This window comes from Arachis hypogaea, chromosome 20 (genome assembly GCF_003086295.3).
Source record: "Arachis hypogaea cultivar Tifrunner chromosome 20, arahy.Tifrunner.gnm2.J5K5, whole genome shotgun sequence".
Lineage (NCBI taxonomy): Eukaryota > Viridiplantae > Streptophyta > Magnoliopsida > Fabales > Fabaceae > Arachis > Arachis hypogaea.
The window spans coordinates 12,739,403-12,749,411 of record NC_092055.1 but is presented as its reverse complement, the minus strand read 5'-3'; the positions used below and the strand labels follow the sequence as shown (position 1 = coordinate 12,749,411).

At 39.5% G+C, this 10,009-nt stretch overlaps 1 non-coding gene across 1 annotated transcript; it reads left to right on the top strand.

Moving 5' to 3' along the window:
* The first annotated feature begins 9,699 nt into the window (after window positions 1–9,699).
* LOC112787284 (small nucleolar RNA R71) lies at window positions 9,700–9,803 on the top strand. The gene has a single exon (XR_003194705.1). It is a non-coding gene; the product is annotated as a small nucleolar RNA R71 (small nucleolar RNA).
* Window positions 9,804–10,009: the final 206 nt, after the last annotated feature.

The window sequence follows — 10,009 nt, the reverse complement described above, 5'->3', positions numbered from 1 at the left end:
GGGACACGTGGCCGATTTATGAAAAGCAATGAAGAACTGAAGATTGATGGTTTAGAAGTTGTAATAAATACTTGTTGTAAGTATAGTTACTAAACCAAGCAATCAACCTTTCTTACAAACGTTTTGGTTGTCACAAGTAACAAACCCCTTTTAAAATTGATAACCGAGTATTTAAACCTCGGGTCGTCTTCTCAAGGAATTGCAGGGAGGTATGTTCTTATTATTGGTTATGAGTTTGTAAATTAGGGGTTTTAGAAATTAGGGAGCAGTATGTTGCATAAGAAGAATAAAATAAATAAATAACTATAAAATAAACTCTTGGCAAGGTATGAAAACAGGAATTCCTATCCTGGTTATCCTTATCAATTGTAATGAGAATTGGATTTTTCTCCCACTTTGTTGACCTCTAACTATGAAGGTAAGTTAAGTGGATGAATTAATTTTTATTCCTCATGTCCTAGTCTTTCCTTGGGAAAAGTTAGAGTTATTGGAACTTAAATTAATTCTTAAAGAATTCCAATTTTTAATCAACAATGAGTTTGATAACTCAAGTGTCTCCAACGACTCAACCAAAGCCAAAAGAAAAAAATCTAAATTATTTATATAAATAAAAGAAAGCAATCATAATTCTGAAATACCTCAAATTATATTAAATAAAGAAATCAATTCTAACATGGAGTTCATAAGCCAATTAGGCAACATAACTAATACAAGCATTAAAGCATCTGAAAGTAGAAGAGAAATACAAAATAAAAGGAATATTGAACTGTGACTGAAGATGAGTTGAACTAAACTAATAGAAATCCTAAAATCATAATCCTAAGTGAGAGGAGAGAACCTCTCTCTCTAAAAACTATATCTAAATCCTAAAATTGTGAATATGAAAGCTTATGATTATGAATGAATGGATTCTCCCACTTTATAGCCTCTAATCTGTGCTTTCTGGGTCAAAAACTGGGTCAGAAACAGCCCAGAAATCGCTGGTTGCAAAATCTGCCACGCTGGTTTTTTGTCACTGCGACGCGTCTGCGTGGAGCACATGTTTGCGTCACCTAGCGTCAGGGAAACTATGATATATTATATATTAAATCGAAGCCCCGGACGTTAGCTTTCCAATGCAACTGGAACCGCGTCATTTAGACCTATGTAGCTCAAGTTATGGTCGTTTTAGTGCGAGAGGGTCAAACTAGACAGCTTAGCAATTTCTCCAACTTCTTGTATTCCTTCCACTTTTGCATGCTTTCTTTCCATCCTCTGAGTCATTCCTGCCCTGTAATCTCTGAAATCACTTAACACACATATCAAGGCATCTAATGGTAATAAGAAAGGATTAAACATAGGGAACTTAAGGCCAAAGAAGCATGTTTTCAATCGAAGCACATAATTAGGAAGGCAGATGTAAAACCATGCAAATAGTATGAATAAGTGGGTAAAGAGTTGATAAAAATCACTCAATTGAGCACAAGATAAACCATAAAATAGTGGTTTATCAAGCAACTTCACTTATTTCACCCCTACCCTACTAAGAACTTCCAAGTTCTTACTCCCTATCTTCCTACCCCCCCCCCCCTTCAGATGGAGATGGATGTCTTTTCCTATGAGCTCGAGCAACCTTATGTGTACTAGGATCTTGTCCTTCAAAGCTTCTATATGGTGACCGCGGAGCCTCGAGTCTGTAAATACGTAGTTAAAGACCATCCTTTTCAGCACTTGCTAGCTTCACCCTTTGATCTTGATGCACTGTATGCTTTTCCACTGTCGTGGTTACATCTCGATTGTGTCTACCATCCTTTTGACTTCATGCATGGAGGTCCTATTCCAGCACAGCAGGATGGTCAGACAGTGCCTGAGTCTGGCCTTGTCGTCAATAACTGATGCACGGAAAATCTGTATCACTACAAATTTTCTTCGGCAAGTATACCGAATTGTCGTCAAGTAAAAACTCACAGTAGAGTAAGGTCGAATCCCACAGGGATTGATTGGTTGAGCAACTTTAATTAGAGTTGTGTTCTAGTTGAACTAAGCAGAATTGAATTGGAATTTTGCAGAAATTAAAATGGCGGGAAATGTAAATTGCAAGAAACATAAATAACGGAAGGTAAATGGCAGAATGTAAATTGCAGAAAGCAAATTGCAGAAAATTAAATGGGAATGGGGGTGATGAGCATAAATGTAAAATAGCAGAATATAGAGAATGGGGAGATCAGAAATGGGAGGCTCATTGGGCTCAGGAGATATTGTATTCTCCGGATCAAGTTCATTCTCATCTCTTCCTCAATCCATGCAACTCATTGATCTCTTGGAAATCTTAGGTGATTGAATCCCAATTCCTTGGCAATTCAATCTCTCTAAGCTTGAACAATTATCCAATTCCTTGATCTAATTGTTCATGGGAAGAGATGAAGTGCGATCACTAATTATACCACATGTTTTCCTAGATCGAAGTATTGGGAGGATTATATGTCACTATATCCATCCAACCCCCAATCCAGTCCAACATGAGAAAGTATTTCTAGCATGATTTCCTCATTCCTCTTCCAAGGTTCAGAGGAAACCCAAGTATGAGCAATTTCTCTTCCGAGACAATTGCTCAATTGGATGAAGAGCGAAAGCTTTCAAGTAAATCAAAGAGAATGGAAAGAAGAAGAAGAATAAGAACTATAATTGATCCATTGAATTACAACAAAGCTCCCTAACCCAATGAAGGTGGGTTTAGTTGTTCATAGCTCTGGGAATGGAAGATGGAAAAGTAAAATACATTCTGAAAGTAAAATTGAATTACAGAGAAAAGTAAATACAGAGTGTTTACAATCCTGGATCCCCAGGTCCCAATCTCCCTTCTAGTTCGAAACTACCCCTATATATACTACTTCTCTGATCTTCAGTTATCTTTGCAAGTCTCTGGATGTGGGCCTTTGAGCTTAGATGAAGCAGTTACAATCTCAGTGGGCTTTCTCAGCTTGCTTGGAAGAGTTTAAGTTGGGTATCATTCACGTTAGTCAGGCTGTTAGTGTGGTTAACATCAAGTGCAAATTCCTAGTTCGAAGATGTTAGTGGCACTAACTTGGTCACTAACGTCCCCAACCTCTTTGAGTCACGTTAACCCCACCGTTAGTGGCACTAACGTGGCCACTAATGTAGCCTTTCCTAACTTTGATCATGTTAATGGTGTTAACTTCACCATTAACGTCCAATTCATCCTTTTCTCCACGTTAATGGCCCACGTTAGTGGCATTAACGTGGCCATTAACGTGGGTATACCCTAGCTTCGAACACGTTAGTGGTGCTAACTTCACCACTAACGTTGCAAACTCCCCTTTGTTCCAGGTTAGTGTCCACGTTAGTGGCACTAACGTGGGCTTCTTTGGCCATTCCTCATGTTAGTGGTGCTAACTTCACCACTAACGTTGCAAATTCTTCTTTGTTCCACGTTAGTGCCTACATTAGTGGCACTAACGGGGCCACTAACGTGAACATAATTGACCTTCGAACACGTTAGTGGTGCTAACTTTACCACTAACGTTGCAAGCTATCCCCTCTTCCACGTTAATGGCCACGTTAGTGGCACTAACGTGGCCACTAACGTGGCTCTTCTCTACTTCTTCTTACCTAAAATCAATCAAACAAAGTGCATCAAAGTCTTGCTCTTAATCATGAGATGATGCATCATTCATTCTATCATCAATCCTTGCATTATTCTCATGAAATTGTTTAGAATTCACAATGTTTGCTTGAATCAAGATATGAATGCATATTCAGCCAAATACTTGCTTATTGCCTAAGAAAATGCATGAAACTAACCTAAAACTTACTAAAAATGGCTTCTGAAACTAGCCAAGATGCCCTGGCGTCAATAACTACATCCCTGAGTCTCCTCCAGTGGATTTGGACCTGTTGATAGAGTCTCTTTCTACTCACTCCTCTGACCCTTTCACCATAGAGCCTATCGGGACTTCAGCCGCAGCTTTTGGTCTTCTTTCAGCAGTTGAGCAGATTTTTTCTAGTGGTACAGCTTTTGTAGGCGACAGCAGTGATGGTAGTCCCCAAAGTACATCAGAGGTGATCATTATTTCTGATGATGAGGACATCAAGGAGATAGAGGTTGTGGATTTAACTTCTGGGGACGATGAGGATCCTGAGATGGATATAGAGATAGTGGACTTGACTATTGACAACGAGGTAGCGACATCAGCATCTTCTTTTGGCATCTCTCTGGTTTAGTGTTCTTTTTACACTCTCACTTTTGTTTCTTGAGAGACAAAGTTAGAAGACTAGGCTAGTCTGGGTGTGGTGCACAAAATTGTGATCTCAATGGCGCCAACAACTTGGTACGCACAATCGTAATCTCAATTCTTTGTCACAACTTCGCATAACTGACCAGCAAGTGCACTGGGTCGTCCAAGTAATAAACCTTACGTCAGTAAGGGTCGATCCCACGGAGATTGTCGGCTTGAAGCAAGTTATGGTCACCTTGTAAATCTCAATCAGGCGGATTCAATTGGTTATAGAGTTTTGATAATTAAAAGATAAATAAAACATAAAATAAAGATAAAGATACTTATGTAATTCATTGGTGAGAATTTCAGATAAGCGTATGGAGTTGCTTTGTTCCTTCTGAATCTCCGCTTTCCTACTGCTTTCATCCAGTCCTTTCTACTCCTTTCCATGGCAAGTTTTATGTAGGGCATCACCGTTGTCAATGGCTACATCCTGTCCTCTCAGTGAAAATGGTCCAAAATGCGCTGTCACCACATGGCTAATCATCTGTCGGTTCTCGATCATGCTGGAATAGGATCCAGTAATCCTTTTGCGTCTGTCACTACGCCCAGCACTCGCGAGTTTGAAGCTCGTCACAGCCATCCCTTCCCAGATCCTACTCGGAATACCACAGACAAGGTTTAGACTTTCCGGATCTCAAGAATGGCCGCTAATAATTCTAGCCTATACCACGAAAACTCTGATCGTAGATCAGAAGGCTAAGAGATACACATTCAAGCTTGTTTACATGTAGAACGGAAGTGTTTGTCAAGCATGCGTTCATAAGTGAGAATGATGATGAGCGTCACATAATCATCACATTCATCATGTTCTTGTGTGTGAATGAATATCTTAGAGAAGAAATAGGCTTGAATTGAATAGAAAAACAATAGTACTTTGCATTAATTCATGAGGAACAGCAGAGCTCCACACCTTAATCTATGGTGTGTAGAAACTCTACCGTTGAAAATACATAAGTGATGAAGGTCCAGGCATGGCCGAATGGCCAGCCCCCTAAACGTGATCAAAGGATCAAAAGATAATCCAAAGATGAACAAAAGATGTAAATACAATAGTAAAAAGTTCTATTTATACTAAACTAGTTACTAGGGTTACAGAAATGAGTAAATGATGCAGAAATCTACTTCTGAGCCCACTTGGTGTGTGCTTGGGCTGAGCATTGAAGCTTTCACATGTAGAGGTCTTCCTTGGAGTTAAACGCCTGTTTGTAACCTGTTTCTAGCGTTTAACTCTAGAATAGGGCAGAGAGCTAGAGTTGAACGCCAGTTTGCGTCATCTAAACTCGGGAAAAGTATGAACTATTATATATTGCTGGAAAGTCCTGGATGTCTACTTTCCAACGCAATTGAGAGCGCGCCATTTGGACTTCTGTAGCTCCAGAAAATTCACTTTGAGTGCAGGGAGGTCAGAATCCAACAGCATCTGTAGTCCTTCTTCAACCTCTGAATCTGATTTTTGCTCAAGTCCCTCAATTTCAGCCAAAAAATATCTGAAATCACAGAAAAACACACAAACTCATAGTAAAGTCCAGAAATGTGAATTTTATTTAAAAACTAATAAAAATATACTAAAAGCTAACTAAATCATACTAAAAACTATGTAAAAACAATGCCAAAAAGCGTATAAATTATCCGCTCATCACAACACCAAACTTAAATTGTTGCTTGTCCCCAAGCAACTAAAAATCAAATAGGATAAAAAGAAGAGAATATACTATAAATTCTAAAATATCAATGAAACTTAGCTCTAATCAGATGAGCGGGACTAGTAGCTTTTTGCCTCTTGAATAGTTTTGGCATCTCACTTTATCCATTGAAGTTCAGAATGATTGGCATCTATAGGAACTTAGAATTTAGATAGTGTTATTGATTCTCCTAGTTCAGTATGTTGATTCTTGAACACATCTACTTTATGAGTCTTGGTCGTGGCCCTAAGCACTTTGTTTTCCAGTATTACCACCGAATACATAAATGCCACAGACACATAACTGGGTGAACCTTTTCAGATTGTGACTCAGCTTTGCTAAAGTCCCCAATTAGAGGTGTCCAGGGTTCTTAAGCACACTCTTTTTTTTTTTGCTTTGGACCTTGACTTTAACCGCTCAGTCTCAAGTTTTCACTTGACACCTTCACGTCACAAGCACATGGTTAGGGACAGCTTGGTTTAGCCACTTAGGCCAGGATTTTATTCCTTTAGGCCCTCCTATCCACTGATGCTCAAAGCCTTGGATCCTTTTTATTACCCTTGCCTTTTCGTTTTAAGGGCTATTGGCTTTTTGCTCTTGCCTTTTGGTTTAAAGAGCTTTTGGCTTTTTCTGCTTGCTTTTTCTTTTTCTTTCTTTTTTTTCGCCATTTTTCTTTTCTCTTCTCTTTTTTTTCACAAGCTTTTGTATTCACTACTTTTTCTTGCTTCAAGAATCAATTTTATGATTTTTCAGATTATCAATAACATTTCTCCTTTTTCATCATTCTTTCAAGAGCCAACATATTTAACATTCATAAACCACAATATCAAAAGACATATGCACTGTTCAAGCATTCATTCAGAAAACAAAAAGTATTGTCACCACATCAAAATAATTAAACTAGTTTCAAGGATGAATTCAAAACCATGTACTTCTTGTTCTTTTGTAATTAAAAGAGTTTTCATTTAAGAGAGGTGATGGATTCATAGGACATTCATAGCTTTAAGACATAGACATTTAAACACTAATGATCATATAGTAAAGACACAAACATAAATAAAACATAAGGCTCAAAAACCGAAAAACAGGAAAATAAGAACAAGGAGATTAAGGAACGGGTCCACCTTAGTGAGGGTGGCGTCTTCCTCTTCTTGAAGAACCAATGGTGCTCTTGAGCTCCTCTATGTCTCTTCCTTGTCTTTGTTGCTCCTCCCTCATAGCTCTTTGATCTTCTCTAATCTCATGGAGGATGATGGAGTGCTCTTGGTGCTCCATCCTTAGTTGTCCCATATTGGAGCTTAATTCTCCTAGGAAAGTGTTGATTTGCTCCCAATAGTTTTGTGGAGGAAAGTGCATCCCCTGAGGCATCTCAGGGATTTTATGGTGAGGAATTTCCTCATGCTCTTGTTGAGGTCCATAATTGGGCTCTCTTGATGTGCAGTCAAATGCCCTACTATTGAGCTATGGACCCTTGAGATGAATCTCTCCATCTCTCATAACTCGGAGGTGGAAGCTTTTGCCTTCCCTTTCCTCTTTCTAGAGGTTTCTCCGGCCTTAGGTGCCATAAATGGTTATGGAAAAACAAAAAGCAATGTTTTTACCACACTAAACTTAAAAGGTTTGCTCGTCCTCGAGCAAAAGAAGAAAGAGCGGGGTAGATGGGGATCCTGTGGGGTCCACAGATCCAGAGGGGTCAAGGATGTATCATCCCTGCTTCTATTGGGCATGTAAACACCCTTGCAGTGCAATCCTGGCGTTTAACGCCAGACTGCTGCCTGTTTTTGGCGTTAAATGCCCAAATGTAGCCTGTTTTTGGCGTTTAACGCCAGGTTGATGCTTATTTCTGGCGTTAAACGCCAGCTTAGTGCTTGTTTCTGGCGTTTAAATGCCAGAATGCTCTTCCTCCAGGGTGTGCTATTTCTTCTGCTGTTTTTGATTCTATTTTTAATTTTTCAGTTGTTCTTGTGACTTCACATGATCCTCAACCTAATAAAACACGAAATAACAATAAAAATAAAATAGATATAATTAAATAACATTGGGTTACCTCCCAACAAGCGCTTCTTTAATGTCAATAGCTTGACAGTGAGCTCTCATGGAGCCTCACAGATTTTCAGAGCATTGTTGGGACCTCCCAACACTAAACTTAGAGTTTGACTGTGGGGGCTTTAGTTGACTCTGCAGTGAGAGAAGCTTTTCATGCTTACTCTCCATGGTTACAGAAGGAGATCCTTGAGTTTTAAACACAAGGTTGTCCTCATTCAATTGAAGGACCAATTCTCCTCTATCCACATCAATCACAGCTCTTGCTGTGGCTAGGAAGGGTCTTCCAAGGATAATGGATTCATCCTCATCCTTCCCAGTGTCTAGGATTATGAAATCAGCAGGGATGTAAAGGCCTTCAACCTTTACTAACACGTCCTCTACTAGTCCATAAGCATGTTTTCTTGAGTTATCTGCCATCTCTAATGAGATTCTGGCAGCTTGCACCTCAAAGATCCCAAGTTTCTCTATTACAGAGAGTGGCATTAAGTTTATTCCTGACCCCAGGTCATACAGAACCTTCTCAAAGGTCATGGTGCCTATGTTACAGGGAATTAGGAATTTACCAGGATCCTATTTCTTTTGAGGTAATTTTTGCCTATCCAATGCATTCAGTTCATTGGTGAGCAAGGGAGGTTCATCTTCCCAAGTCTCATTACCAAATAATTTGGCATTCAGCTTCATGATTGCACCAAGGTACTTAGCAACTTACTCTTCAGTAATGTCTTCATCTTCTTCAGAGGAAGAATAGTCATCAGAGCTCATGAATGGTAAAAGGAGGTTCAATGGAATCTCTATGGTCTCTAGATGAGCCTCAGATTCCTTTGGTTCCGCAAAGGAAAACTCCTTATTGGTCAGTGAACGTCCCAGGAGGTCTTCCTCACTAGGATTCACGTTCTCCTCCTCCTCTTTGGGTTCGGCCACACCAAGTAAGGTAATGGCCTTGCACTCTCTTTTTGGATTCTCTTCTGTATTGCTTGGGAGAGTACTAAGAGGGGTTTCAGTGACTGTTTTACTCAGCTGGCCTACTTGTGCCTTCAAATTTCTAATGGAGGACCTTGTTTCATTCATGAAACTTAAAGTGGCCTTAGATAGATCAGAGACTATATTTTCTAAGCTAGATGGATTCTGCTCAGAATTCTCTGTCTATTGCTGAGTGGATGATGGAAAAGGCTTGCTATTGCTAAACCTGTTTCTTCCACCATTATTAAAGCCTTGTTGAGGCTTTTGTTGATCCTTCTATGAGAAATTTGGATGATTTCTCCATGAGAGATTATAGGTATTTCCATAGGGTTCCCCATGTAATTCACCTCTGCTATTGCAGGGTTCTCAGGATCATAAGCTTCTTCTTCAGAAGATGCCTCTTGAGTACTGTTGGAAGCAGCTTGCAATCTATTCAGACTCTAAGAAATCATATTGACTTGCTGAGTCAATATTTTATTCTGAGCCAATATGGCATTCAGAGTATCAATTTCAAGAACTCCCTTCCTCTGAGGCGTCCCATTACTCACAGGATTCCTTTCAGAAGTGTACATGAACTGGTTATTTGTAACCATGTCAATGAGTTCTTGAGCTTCTGTAGGCGTTTTCTTTAGGTGTAGTGAATGGATCCACCTGCAGAATGGTCCAATGACATCTTTGATAATTTAGACAGACCATCATAGAATATATCCAGGATGGTCCATTCTGAAAGCATGTCAGAAGGACACTTTTTGGTCAGTTGCTTATATCTCTCCCAAGCTTCATAGAGGGATTCACCTTCTTTCTGTTTGAAGGTTTGAACATCCACTCTAAACTTGCTAAGCTTTTGAGGAGGAAAGAACTTGGCTAAGAAAGCGGTGACCAGCTTATCCCAAGAGTTCAGGCTATCTTTAGGTTGAGAGTCCAACCATATTCTAGCTCTGTCTCTTACAGCAAACGGGAAAAGCATAAGCCTATAGACCTCAGAGTCAACCCCATTAGTCTTAACAGTATCACAGATCTGCAAGAATTCAGTTAAGAATT